Source organism: Rhineura floridana, chromosome 7 (assembly GCF_030035675.1).
Source record: "Rhineura floridana isolate rRhiFlo1 chromosome 7, rRhiFlo1.hap2, whole genome shotgun sequence".
In the NCBI taxonomy this organism is placed as follows: Eukaryota; Metazoa; Chordata; class Lepidosauria; order Squamata; family Rhineuridae; genus Rhineura; species Rhineura floridana.
The window spans coordinates 134,627,557-134,642,318 of NC_084486.1; the positions used below are offsets into that span (position 1 = coordinate 134,627,557).

General features: G+C 41.9%; 1 protein-coding gene across 10 annotated transcripts in view; it reads left to right on the top strand.

Moving 5' to 3' along the window:
- FNDC3B (fibronectin type III domain containing 3B) overlaps positions 1-14,762 on the top strand; it is a 389,419-nt gene that overhangs the window by 116,011 nt on the left and 258,646 nt on the right. The window contains exon 1 of one of the 10 annotated variants that reach the window (XM_061637334.1): positions 7,973-8,010. The exons of the other annotated variants lie outside the window; for them this stretch is intronic. The gene's annotated coding sequence lies outside the window, so the exon portion shown is untranslated. Of the gene's footprint in view, positions 1-7,972; positions 8,011-14,762 lie in introns of those variants that run through there. 10 annotated transcript variants of the gene reach the window in all.

Below are 14,762 nucleotides of genomic sequence, written 5' to 3' on the forward strand. Positions count from 1 at the left end.
CCTATGCAATGCAAACTTCCACCCCATTCTGTTCTATACACAATCAAAGTTCTGGCTTATATCAACACAAACAATGTTGTGTATAATTACTAGGATTGGTGGCTTACTATTAACCTGTTTCCAGTCCCTTACCTCTGCACCTGGTAACTTCGCAGCACAAAAGAGGAAACAGGATGTCTGTATAACTACACTTTATAGGTAGTTGAGACCAAGCAAATAAAAGTAGCTCATTATCACTTGCCAAGGAATATACTGTGCTCTAGGAGAGTGTTTTAGTTGCAGAACTGGGCAGTATGCTCTCATCTTAGAGGATCCTGTCTGTGAGGCTTCCAGGATCTTGTTAGCCCAAAGGTGCCCATTATGATGGAGTGGGATTTCACCCCTCATAAATGATTGAACAGTTTACAGAGTGCAATAACGAATAAGTTGTAAATTCTCTGTCCTGAGTCTTTTTCCTGTAAATGAAAATAAATCCTGGCGCTCATATGTTTTTAGTGCCTTTTAAATTTTTTAAGCATGCAAATCTCTTGAAAAGGAAGTTACTGCCTTTGAAACCCTCAAGAACAGTTTATCAACTTTTAGGAATGGTTAAATCCTTTTAGGCCAGTCTAGCTTGTATTTCCCCTGCAAAATCTGAGCATATCCAAAAAAGTTGCCAAACCAAATCAAGCCTACACAAGGTGCAGTCCTGCCCCTCTGCTGTCACCCTAGTGTCCAAACACACGCCCAAATACCTCTTGCCATCTTTGCAGAGCAGAGGTACCAGTTATGGCAGTGGTAAGATGATGCCTCTCTCTCCTCACTCCCCTCTCCATTGTCACCCAGAGTAATGTGCCTTCTACAACTCCCAGAGGGCAGTGCACCCAGCATTATTCTGGTGATAGAGAGGAGGGGGGGGGACACAGGAGGAAGAAAATCCTCTTTTATCACGGTTACTGTTTTTCTTTTGCTCAGAAGGGTGTGTGTGTGTGTGAGTGAGAATATGTTTTGGCTCCTGCAATGTTTCAAGGAGGCTTCTGGGACAGGGTGGTGGAGTTAGGCAGGGAATGCAGGACATCCTCCCCCAAGTGCTCTGATCTTGAGCACTGTGGAAGAGGAATTTCAGTGGTTGGAAGGCTCATGTCCAATTTGGACCTCTTTCAATCTTCCTGAGTTCTCATCTGAGCAAGGTTCAGCTGAACCCTCACACATCTCTATTCATCTTACTTGGTTTTCTGTTTGGGGAGCCGCCTTCTTATTCCAATGAATAATTTTACACACTAGTCTACATATTATAGGTTCAGATCAGATCTGTTGTAGTAATGAAGGATGTAATATCTTGGGACAGAAATAAGCATAACTTACGGAGTAAATGATACCCTGTATTAACAGGAAATGTATTTAACAAGTTGTGACATGATGAATTGTCCATACCTCTGTGACAAAATGATGATATTGATTGTCTTAGAGAAGCTCAAGTAGTAACCACCTCATTTTGTACAGAAGGGTTTGTACATATTTTCCCCCCTGATTGTGGTAGGATTGCCAACTTTATAGCTGATCCAAGACCTTAGCAGTTGAATAAATTCTTTCAATACACAAAAAGCTTCACCTGCTAATTTCTTGCCTACCTGGAAGGGAGAATGATGGATGGGAAGGGAAGACCAGCTCAAGTGGCAGAGTTTCTGGAGTCCATATGTATAGCTGCAGCCATGTGGAATTGCACAATAGTAGAACTGCTGCCATGCCACTGTAGGTGCATGTGCAGTGGTGCCTCTGAAGCTTTAACACACTCCCAGGGTGGCTGTTGGATAAAGTGGGTCTTGTTGATATTTTCCTAAAACCAGCTGGTTTCATGGATGCCACCTCAAGCTGTTTGGAGGAAAGGTGGAGTATAAATGAAATAAATAAATGGATTCATCAGATTGGGTTTGTGTACTTTATTTAAAATATTTATAGGCTGCCTTTTTAGGGTCAAACCCTCTCAAGGTGGCTTGTAGTATATAATTAGTAAGCGGTTATAACTATGACACCAAGAACCAGCAACATCATTAATCAGAACGCTTGGCCCAACAGTTAACAATAAGTTCTAATAAAATAATTATAACTATTGCAACACCATATTGTATAGCAGCACAATTAAAATTCTTTAATTTTGTTTTACAAGAAAATTCAGAATAAGTCACAAAACTGCTACCCGGATATTGTCAACCAGTGTAATGCTAGATTGGACCTAGCAAACGAGTCTTTTTCTTTTTCTTCTTTTAAAATCCAGCTACCCCAACTGGATGCCATTGGAACTCATTGGGACATCCAGGTACATTGCCAAGTACAATTGGCATGCTGTTCTGTGAATGTTTCTGGCATAGTCTAATGGCCAGCTGGTTTTAGGACAATGTCAACACGCTGGTAATAGAGCAGCAGCTGCAGTGAAAGGTTTCTGGTGATTAATACACTCATGAATTGATGGACAGTGCTTGATTAAAATTACATTTTTGGCCTTTTCAAAACCTTTGCCAAATTCTTTCAGAACTGTTATGTCTTCCCAGACTTGCAACAGGCCATATAGGTATATAGTTGTAACATTAAATGCTATCCCTGCCCAGGATGGGGAATGTTACCCTTGAATAAAATCACCCCATTTCCCCCAAAGTGATTGGCAGTACCTTGGAAGCATGTACAAGCAGATTAAGAGTTTCCATTTTTAATTCACTTTTGAAATCGCCAGAACTTTGTTGCACCACGTACTGTAAGAGAACTCAAAAAGAACTTTGGGGAGAAAGTTCTAGAGGCTGTGAAACTATGAAGAGGTGCCCATGGATGGAGTGAGACAGGAAGGCTCCTGACGCACCAGGATCAAGTCTTCTTAGAGTTGTGTTGCTTGGGAATGCAGTCCAAAGCAGGTAATAAACGCCATCTAGGCTTAAATGCTGGCACTAGACAGGCAGCCATGCATTTCACTCTCTCTTATGTATCATTTGCCTTATCCCTTGACTGGCTGTGTGCAAAGGGAGAGGATGCCTGTAACATTTAATAGATGTGCAGAAGAGATAATTTTGGCAGATTTAGCATGTCATGCAGAGGTGAGAGAAGCTGCATCTGGCAAAATCTCTTCTGTACACAAGATTTAAAGTAGTCCTGTTCTCCTTTTTCTTCTGCTACTCCAGAAAACAATTAGGTTTGGTCCTCTTGGTTCCCAAGAGGAATGGTATCTTGTTACACTTTAAGGTGGCAGCAAGTCTGCTTCTGAGCACTGACTAAAGAGAATTCACTAGGGGGTAAGTGAAAGTCTACCAATGGCTTTCAGAGCAATCCTAACTATAGAAGGCTGGTGTAACTTACACCGGCATAAGCTACCCCTGTTCCAAATACAATTCAGAAGGAATTTGACTGCATCAAATTCACATGACCGAGCTGAAAGGGGTTTGGAATAGGTGTAAATCTCTCCTTGCCCCATCCCTGAATGCCTCTTTTGGGGGATGCCGGCATGAGTTCTGCTGGTGTAAGTTCTGCTGGGGTGTGGGAGTTAATGCTGCCTGAGCTGCAGCTGAAAAAGTCCAAGATTTGCTGAATCCAAACTCTATCATCCTAGCATATGTTGGGTCTGGATTGCGCTGTACATTGTGGACTATGTCTAGAATAAAACAGGCATAGGCCCTTATTCAGGGATAAAACAGATGATTTAATATTGTATGTAGGTCTTCAAGATACATAGTTCTTTATGAAGTACCAAAAGCAAAACAAGGACAGTTTGCTACTGTAAAGGACTTCTACATCTAAATTCTGACAAGGGAGACATCAAATGGAAGGAAGGGAATGACAAGGGAAAGGTAACAAGAGATGAATGTACAGAATCATCAAGGTTTAGCTTCAGCTGGAAATCAGCAGTGGTGTGGGATGTGAAAAGAATCCGTTTAAGTTCATTAGTAACAATGGAAATGGACTGCCTTCAAGTTGATCCCGACTTACGGTGACCCTATGAATAGGGTTTTCATGGTAAGCGGTATTCAGAGGGGGTTTACCATTGCTTCCCTCTGAGGCTGAGAGGTAGTGACTGGCCCAAGGTCACCCAGTGAGCTTCATGGCTGTGTGGGGATTCGAACCCTGGTCTCCCAGGTCGTAGTCCAACACCTTAACCACTACACCACACTGGCTGTCCTAGTAATAATGAATGGGGCCCAATTGCAAATACAACACTAGGCAAGCTTAGCAGTTTCACATTTTTTAGCTTCGTATACTAAATACAAGTAAAATAAACAGGCTAAATTAGATCATTCTCCAGGAAAAAGTTTCTGATGTAAACTGAGGATTATATCCAATCTGGCTTGTATCCAATGTTGGTCCTACTGAAAGTAGTCCTATTGAACTTAATGGGCATGACTAATTTAGTTTAATGGGTGTATTCTGAGTAGGACGTTGGATGCAACCCTCAAAATTACCCAATGCATATTACCCTAAATTGCAAAGGATTTTTTTTCTGGAATTTTCCAATTCAATTCCCCCCCCCCCCAGAAAACCTGCATCACTTGAAGTGAGGTTAAGCAAAAGTTTTCATGTAAATAGGGTTTGTGAACTGAGGGTTGATGCAGCCGGGGAATGTGATGCCATATAGACCCAGAGGTGGGGAGTTTGTGCTCTCCAGATATTGCTGGACTGCAGCTCCTATCAGCCCTTACCATTGACTTTGCTAGCTGGGGTTGATGGGATTCGAGCAACATCTGGAGGGACATAGTTTCCACACCCCTGATATAGACCTTTTGAGATGGAGTTTTAGCTACTGGGGAACGATTAACACGAGTTCTTTGAGAGCAGGATAAGTTTGGGCAGCTGAGATGAGAGAAGAAGGTAATATGGGCAGGCATGGCACATGAAGAAAGAGGAAGATAGGGTGTGTGGGAGGGCTTGGAGTTCTGTGCAGGTTTGTTCTGGATGCAGAAGGGAATGGGAAGACACTGAGCATGAGAAAAGTGAAGGTTTTGTTAGGTACGTTTTAGATAGTGTTGAGACAAATGAGATGCAGCAAGGAGGTTCAGAGAAAATAGTTTGCAATAATCAGGGTAACTGAGGGAGATGGAGGGGAAATGTACCCTCAGGTTAGATATGTGCATGCATCTTCTAATTGCATTCAGATGAATAAGCTGAGATAGAATGAGTTTTTTGCCTGCATATGCAGCCCCTTGAGGCACAATTAAGCCAGAAAATCTTCAGTTAACCATACTTTCCCACTTTTTCATATGAACTGGGAAACTATGGATACCAGCTTCGGAGCAAGCCAGGATATTCAAACCATTTCAGACAATGATTTAATATCCTGCTTTGTTTCGAAGCTGGTAACTCTAGTTATGAAACTTTGTTTAATTGAAGGGTTCCTGGTTTAATTGTGGCTGTGTGCATGAGCAAAAGATTTTTTCATATGTTGATTTATTAAGATGAGATATTGTTTGAACTTTCCCTAATATCTTGGCCTTTTGTCTCTAAACAGTTGGTCTGTATTCAGTATTTCCTATCAATTTTCAGTTCTTTATTTCACCCTGTCACTCTGATTCTGATGTTTGTTTAAGCAGAGTAGTCAGGCCTAATATTTGCTGGGACGTTCTCCCCATGAGGTATTTTTTCCTTTTGCTGCTGCCTGACACATAACAACCTAGCAGAGAAACCACTCTTGATGCTTTGCTCTGCTCATCGATTCTATTACAGTGAAAATAAACCTTGTACTGATTTTTTCAGTAGGCTTTTATATTGTTTTCCACTTTGAGCGGGGGAAGTGGGAGGAAAGGATCATAGTCTAAATAAAATGGAACCTCATTTATCTAAATAGCCTTGAACATTCAAAGAATTTGAACTAGCCACCTACAAAAAGCTTCTCCTTTATCTTTGCCTTTGATTGTATTGCTATCTAACCAAAAAATAAGCAATTTGCTTGCCAAACTTGGAAGAGCAAAACCTGTCCAGTTTATCATCTGTCGTCTTGGTGATTGCTTGGTTTGCTGTTGCAATTAAATGTTGTTGATCCTTTTGTTGATCAAACTTTACACTGTATCAGATGCCTGGTCTCCAAAGCTACCTTGGGGGTCTGCAGTCCCATCCAAACAACATGTGATTGTATTTGTCCTGTGTTCCTATCCAAATGGTCATACTGTGTTAGCCAAAATATTTATGTCTGTTCTCTTTGCAGACTCTATATGATTCTTCATGGGATATATATATATTTAACCAGGCTTTGTGGCTTATTCTTTTTGGGAAATTCTTTTTTCTGATATTTTAAAATTCCTAAATTTTCTTCAGCTGGGTCTGTCTCATTGGAATAATTACAGAAGGACACTTCCTTGTTTACAAAACAATTGCAGCTCACAATTAGCCTTCTCAATTACACATAGTTCTTGCTGGGGGTGGGGGGGTGGGAACAGGAATAGTTATCTAAATAGTTTTGTGAGATTTGCTTTGTCAGCAGAACATTTAGCAATAACAAGGAAGTTTATTCAACATGATATTATACAGATATTGCATTACACTGTAGGGTTAGACTTTCCAGTAGCATTTGCCTGGTTTTTTTTGCCGAAATCCATTCTACCATATTCCTATTCCCACCCAACATTTTTAAACCAATTAAACCTGAAATTACCCATTTACAAGAAAGTAATGATTCCCTCCTTTTGTACTAAAAGCATATTTGTGAAACCTGGAAGGAGCAGCTCTTTTTGTTCATGTTAATGATTGATCAATGTGATCTGTTGGGTGGCTGCTTTGCCAGAGGCTGAATGATGCTTGAATTGTGGTTTCAATATTGTATTTATTTGTAAGATGTTGTATAGTCTTCCCTTGAAGGAGAACACGGATGTACAAATTGTGTCAAGTTTAGAGAGGAAAGAAAACATAACTTTTTGTTGAAAACTTTAATGCTTTAATTATGCATTGGTGCAAGAAAATGCAAACCCATATGCATTGTTAGGAGTATTGTGAAATATCTTTTGAAGTAATCTGTATATTTCAGTTGGTTATATTTAGCATATATAAACAAACGGTCTATTCATTTTATTTATTTTCTCTTCAAGTCATTCTCTTTTTAATATTATATGTTTGTCTTCAGATTATATATATACATATCCAAAAACAATGTGTCTAGAAATCTGATGAGAATTTAATACACTGAATTTGCACTTTCTTAATTCTTCTATGGGATGTGGCCCTTTTACTGTATTCCTGTATCAACTGTTTGTTTCTGGGATCTATTCAAAATGCTGGCTTCGAACTTCACAGGAGTGTAGTACCAGGGTATCTTAAGAACCGCTTTCTAACATGCATAGAGACATAGGAATATGTCTTAGACCATTGGCCCATCTAAATCAGTATTTTCTACACTGATTGGGGTCTCTCAACTCCCTACCTGGAGATGCCAGGGATTGAACCTTCTGCATGGAAAACAGATGCACCATCAGTGAGCTATGGCCCTTCTCCATACAACTTCGTCTGACAGCTGAGGTCAGCTTAGGATCCCTGCTCAGTGGCCCTCCATATTGAGAAGTATGATAAGTGAGCAAAAGGGAGAGAGTCTCCTGTTCATTCATGCATTGGCTTATTTGTGTATTGTTTTTTGTCCCGCAGGCTGCCAAAGTATGAACAAATTAATACAAAAGTAAATACACTAAAATGACAATAAATACAAATTAAAAAATACAATAAATAACTTAAATCATTATAAATATAAAGCAACGAAAAAAGACACACCATCAATCACACTGTATATATTTGTTAGCTTTGTGAGCTCACCACAAACACAGCTCCACAGCATTCTGCCTTTCACTTAGAAGGCTGGTTGACTCATATTTGCCTCTGCCCACCCCCTCCGGCTGCTCCAGTCTCTCACCTAGGAGAAAGCTCACCTGCAAAGAGTTGCCCAATGGGAGTGCCCTCACTGTCATCGTACCCCGAAAGAGTAACCCAGAGAGAAAACTTCCCCTTGGTGTTTTTTTCCCTACAGACACCAAGGTTAAGGAGGACCATCTGGCTCCATCACTGCACACTTTTTCACAGGTAAAACAGTCTCTTTTGGCAGCCTTTTTAAAGTGTGGTATTTTAATAACAACATGCGAACTGCTTTAACTCTTCCATTAAAAATATAGTTGAAAATGAGAGGGGGAAGCTTCTGTACAGCACATGCTTTGAGTGCAACAGGTCCTGGGTTCAGTCTGTGGCCCTTCAACTTAAATGGACCAGATACCAGGCAAGGAGAAAGACCTCTGCCTGAGACCGTGGAGTGCCACTCTCAGCCAGAGGAGACTAAGCTGTTATAAGGCAGCTTTCCATATTCCTAAATGCATTCTACTGATTGGTTTATTTTAAAGCTGCTTTGAGTATTTCCCTCACTACAAAAAAATGGAATGATGATGATAATCTGAAATAAATAAAATTTCAGGGCACAAAAGTGTAAGCCATAATAAATGTTTGTAGTTTTTAAGGTGCCAGAAGACTCATTTTTTCCCTGGCATTGGGTCTTTATGTGTTTTAGCTGGGAGTAACTGCAGCCTAACTCTGATGTAGCTTGGGGAACAGTAGGGCAGCTCAGACAGGGATGTGGCCAAGAATACAGTTATACCTCAATTAAGGAATCCTCCAGGAACCAAGCTCCTTTTAACAAAGTCTTTTTGAAAGGTGAAACTTTCAAGCCTGCGCCTTTGCTTTAAGGTGAAATTGACTAGCCTGTGTCTTTGCTTTGCTATCAGTAAACTGTTAAGCACCTGGCCTGGCTTTGCTAGGGTGAAACTGACAAGCCTGTGTGTTTGCTTTGCATTAAAGAGATCTTTTGCTTTCTCCCAGGGCTGGGGAGGGAAGGATCCAATAGGATTCAGAGGAGGAGAAAGAGGGGAGGGAGAAGGAGCGGGAGTGGGTGGGTGCCAGGTAGGCACCCTTTAAAGCTCCTGTTGAAGCTGCCCCCGCTAACCTATGAGCGGGTGTAGGAACCTATCCCTATTCTTTCCATGTTATTCCTACTACTGGTAGCAAAGTTTCTGTTAAAGAAGTAATGTCCAGGAATGCATCTACTTTATTTAACTGAGATATTGCTGTACTAACAAACAAGCAAACAAAAAGTGAAGAAAAGGGAGAAGGAAAATGCTCCATCTGCTTCCCTTCCATTCACTACTTGAGATGCAGCCTGGACTGTCTGGGCAAGGCCTGAATCTTAGCCCATCCCTTGGTCTATATGCAGAATATGTTCTATCTTGGAACCTCTCGCTGCCTTCAGGGACCAGTCGGTGCATTGGTGTTTGTCTTTTCTTTCTCATTCACCTGCGATGGCTGCCACTCGTAACTGTTCTGCAGTTACCTCTCCAGCAGATGATCTTCCTTCCAGTGGATATCTGGCTTTGGTGAGATGGGAGTTCTTAAAGACAAGGTGCTTACTATGGAAGAATGGAGCAGTGGCGGCAGAAGCACAGAAGACTGTGACTCTAATAGATGGCTCAAATCTGACAGTTTAAGGGCACTTATTCAGACTTTCATGGCCTGCCTTACCATTTGGCAGAGTGAGACAATCTCATCAGGTGGCAGATGCTGGGACGTGAGCAACAGTGGCAGCCCCCAGTTCAACCATTCCCCTCTCTTGGAGATGAGAGCTATATGTGACGCCAGTTTGTCATAGAACCCCTAAACTAGCTGGCTGCCCTGAGTTTCCTTGGAGGATGCTATCCCATTGCTAGCGTTGAAGTAAGGTTCAAGTGTCAGTCCACTCAGCTTTTGTATATGGAATTGGTGGGGGACCAGGTTGGGGGGTGGGGACCGAGACTCCCGTGATGTGATCAATACATTGCTGCTTCACTGATTTGCTTTTATTGTGTTTTTATTGTAATGTTATTGTTGTGCAACCCACTTCAATGTATTTTTTGGAAATAAAAAGTAGGATAGAGTTTTTTTTGGTTTTTATAAATCTTGATCTTTGTCTCAAACAGCAAATTGTCTTGTGGTTGTTATGAGCTGAGAAACAGAAGCTTGTTCAGGAGGACAACTTTGGAGGGAAAAAATAATTATTCTTATAGCACATGGTTGCTATTTTTTTTTAATAGTAACACCTTAGCAGTTGTCAGTGTGTCTTAAAATGAAACTTATAATGTAGGCTGGCTTGTAAGTGACATGAATGTATACAAAAGGATGTTTTTCTTACCGTGAGGATTAGGTGTTGTTTTATTTTGGTAGGATACAATTAGAAATGCCTACAACATCCCAGTTTGAAAACTCAATTTATTTTGTTTTTCTTATCGCTCACCATCCCCTCCCCACCCCTTTAAGGCTTGGATTTAAGACTGGCAAACTACTCACACATTTTCCTTGATGCAATTGTCCACTGCTATAGTTAGTTTTTTAAAAAAATAAAAGCTGTGAAGTTTGATTTGGCTTGCATTAACTTTTCCAAATATCTCAATTTGGCTTCCGTACAGTACATATTGGAAGACAGGGGATATTCTCTGTGTGAATGGAAATATTTTTGGAACGCTGAAATACGGAAACTTCAAGCATAAAGTTGTTGTGAACCCGTAGATTTTTCTATATGTACATAATAGCGACGAGGACATTCACAGCATTGGGCTTCTTTCCAGGACGTTCACGGCCTTTTTCATTTGTGGAAAGAGCAAAAAGAAGAAGAAAAAGAGCAGGACTCTGTACTGCATGTGCTGACTGCTCCAGACAGTCATGTATGTGACCTGGCAACCAGCATGATTTCCTGCTGACGTGGCCTCCCACAACTGGAGCAGAACAGAGCAGCTATAGTGTGCTTCAGAGGAGAGGGGCAAAAGGATGAATCATGCACAGGATGAGAAATAAATTAAGATTCCACAAACTTTCAGATTCTCCAGGTTTAACATCTTTCTTTTTCCTTATGGTGGACTGGCCTGGGGGAGGGGTAGACACACAATCAAGCATGGGAAAAAAGGCATTTGCTTAATAAATGCAATGCCTCCTGCACAATGATGGTGGCCTGCCGTTTGGAGACCAATTTGAAATGGAATTTCCCCTCCTGTTTGAACTGGATAATATGGGCTATTAGCCTTATGCCACACCCCTTTTAGATTTACTTTGTATTCATGTCAGGACTTATTTATTTATTTATTTATTTTATTACATTTATATACCACCCTATAGCACACTGATCTCTAACCAGGTGCCTGGCTTGCATTACTACTACTACTACTACTACTACTACCACTACTACTTTAATAATTTATGTACTGCTTAATACCAAAACAGACTTCTACCCATCAGAGCAGCTTGCAAACGGGGCTTCTGTCCTGATTTCTGTGGTTCTACAGTGCTACCACTGTAATATGCAAATGGGTGAGCTGCAGAGATCAGGTGAGCTGCTGAGCCAGTAGGGGCCCATCTGGCTTTATATAGCTGCCAGCTCTCTTACTGCTCTTTGTAAGTTGAGCTGCTCTTACACCACTTATAGCCTGGCTTGAGTTTACACTCAGTTGGTGGCTTGCATGCCTTTCTGGTTCCAGGTTGCCAGCCCTCACAGTGGGCCATTCACTGACTTTATATGACATGCCCACTTATCTGTGTGATTATGCCCAAAGAAATATTTTGCCTGACATAGGAAAAGTAAAGCCTTACACTGATATGGAATAGAGTAGGAACCTCTTTTTTTTTTTTTAAGTGTGCCTACACCTTCTGAGCTGGCAGATTTATGTTTGTGGAAGGACTGTAGCTCAGTGGTAGAGCATCTGCTTTGCATGCAGAACGTCTCTCAGGTTCAATTTGTGGAAGAGACTCCTGTCTGAAAATCTGGAGAGCTGCTGCCAGTCAGCATAGATAATACTGAGCTAGCTGGACTAATGGTCTGACCTGGTATAAGGTAGCTACCTATGTAAACCTACCAGAGCAGGGTCCCCCCCCCCAAAAAAGTTCATAGATTGTGTGTCTCGCAGTGAAGGTGCATCAACAGGGCCTTGTCTGCAGCTATTAACACATGATAAAAGGACACTTGCGAGATTAATCTGTATTAATTAATTACTTTGTGTTAATTTACAAAGCCCTGAACAACTTACGTCCAGGGTGTCTTAGGGACTGCTTGAACCATTATATCCCAGCTCCATCACTGAGATCATCTGCAGGAGCAGCTTTGGTCATTCCCCAAGTTGACAAGGCTCATGTAACATTGACATGAAATTGAGCCTTCAGTGTCATCGGCCCAGTTCTCTGGAATGTTCTACCAACAGAGATTCAGCAGGCATCTTTCTGTTTTAACTTTTAATGCCAGGTTTTCCTGTTCCTCCAGGCTTCTGCAGGCAATTAAGAACATTTTTTTCAACAAGCGACCTTTGTTTTTATTGTATTTTTAATTTTTTTATTCTATGGTTGTTTTAAACATGTTGTAAACCGCTGTCCTTTAGATTAAGTTTGATCTCAGTTTGCGTTATAATACCAAGTGAGCTGACATCAACTTTGCTATAAGCAGAGTGCTCTAATCCAGACATGGGGTGCAGTAGTGGTATACAAATATTTGCATAAACAAATAAATAATAAAAGATATTCCTTTAGATACAGTAGTGGGTGGCATGGTGGGACACTGCTGTTCACCTGACCTCCGGTTGGTTGCCTCGCTGCTTCTTATGGGGAGGTAGAGGGGGAAGGGCACGGTCGGCGTGGTGCAAATGCACTGGTAGAGATAATCCAGTGCTCCTGCCGGTACATTTGCACAGTGGTGACCTTGCCACCTCCTCGCCCCTTCTCTATCTCTCTGTAAGCATCAGTAGTGTGATCGTCCAGAGGTCAGGTGTGCAGCTGCCTAACCACTGCATTTAAGACTAACTGAGCTCTTTAAGAATAGGTGTTATTCTCAACCCCCTCCTTTTACTGGCAGACACTAGGCAGGAACATAGGAAGCTGCCTTATACTGAGTCCATCAGTATACCATCATCAGTAGATGACCATTGGTCTATCTAGCTCAGTATTGTCTATGCTGTCAACGGTTCTCACTGGTTTCAAACTGGAAATCTTTCCCAGCACTTACTGGAGATTGGATGGCTTTAAAAGAAGATTAGACAAATTCATGGAGGACAGGGCTATCAATGGCTACTAGCCGTGATGGCTGTGCTCTGCCACCCTAGTCAGAGGCAGCATGCTTCTGAAAACCAGTTGCCGGAAGCCTCAGGAGGGGAGAATGTTCTTGCACTCGGTCCTGCTTGCGGGCTTCCCCCAGGCACGTGGTTGGCCACTGTGAGAACAGGATGCTGGACTAGATGGGCCACTGGCCTGATCCAGCAGGCTCTTCTTATGTTCTTATGATGACAGGGGTTGAACTGGGACATTCTGCCCACAAAGCAGGAGCTCTACCACTGAGCTACGATCCCTCTCCTTAGTCTTTAGCCACCGTATCCAGCTTTTGGGCATTCTTTGAAGGTAGCCCCCATTTTGTGAGGACCCATAACAACTGGAAAAGCAATATACAAACTGAACAAATTCCTTCCGTGAATGGAATGTGAAAACTAGTGCTTTTTGTCCTGGTTCATGCCAGTGCTGCCCAAGTCCAAAGGTATTTCTCAAGGGCGCGGTGCAAGTACAACACACATTTTTGCTGTCTGTTCCCCCCCCTTCGTCTTGTCCCCTGGCTTTAATTGTGTGTTAGCCAGTGGTGCTGTGGGTGTCAATAAGTTCCCTGCTCTCACTTCCATTTTCCAGGTCTCCATATGGACATACAGATAAAATGGGAGGGGAATAACAGCGATTTCTTCTGCCTTTATGGTAGCAGCCAACAACACAGAGCAGTCACAGTCAGAATCCACTGGGATGAGTCAACTTGTGGCATCACTTTTTAAAGATGCTTGGTGTGCTCCCCCCCCTTTGAATACAGCAAAGGGTTTTTGAGTTTGTGTTGTACTTAAGGCAAATACATAGTCCAAACGGAGTTGATCCCCAGGATTAGGGCGAAACCCTTGGTTTAAGTGCTTTACTGGTTGAGTGCCAAAGGGGGCTCAGGACCTTACAGAATGGAGCCCTTGGAAAAGCAAATCAAGACTGTAAATCGGCTAGCCTTGCTGTGCTTCAATCTTCTGTTCTTTAGATTAAGTTTGATCTCAGTTTGTATTATAATACCAAGTGAGCAGATGTCAACTTTGCTATAAGCAGAGTATCTTTATCCAGACGTGGGGTGCAGTTTGGTCTCTGCGGTGGGCCCCTCTAGAAAGCTTGAGCCATATGGTGCTGGCTTCTTTGTAAAAGGGTCCGCTGTCCACTAGGATTTAGCTGAAACCATCAAATTACAGTGAGCAAAGACCTCAAGTTAGGATGCAATAAATAGCTTGGGTCAGTATTCTATTTGTGTTTTAACCTAGTCTCTAGTTTAGACATTCCACTGCAGAAAACCTTTTATCATAGGGATCGTCCGCTGTGTCCTGGAGAAGGGCTGTGTCTGGCAGAGCTGCTCTCTAGGCATGGCTGTCAAAGCACAGTAAACCATTATGGTCATAGGGAATCGACCTGTGGTGTTGGGATTATAGTAGGATTTCTGTGTTTCTTATCAAAGGTTAAAGGCAGCTGCCTCGTTAAAGCAGACTCTCTTAATTTTTTTGAATAGTAACAGCTTCTGCCGACTCCAGCACTCTTATTAACTTCATATGTCTTCCATTGTGTCTCTTGTCTGCTGTGAAACAATTATGTTGACCTAGTTTTGCTTTCACATAAAACAATCTAGGCAGCTGTTTTCTCCTAATGTAGCTGGATGTTAATTTCAGTGAAGTGGATGTACAACGGGGTCTGACTTAGGCCTGCACAACTTATGACCCACCAGCCAC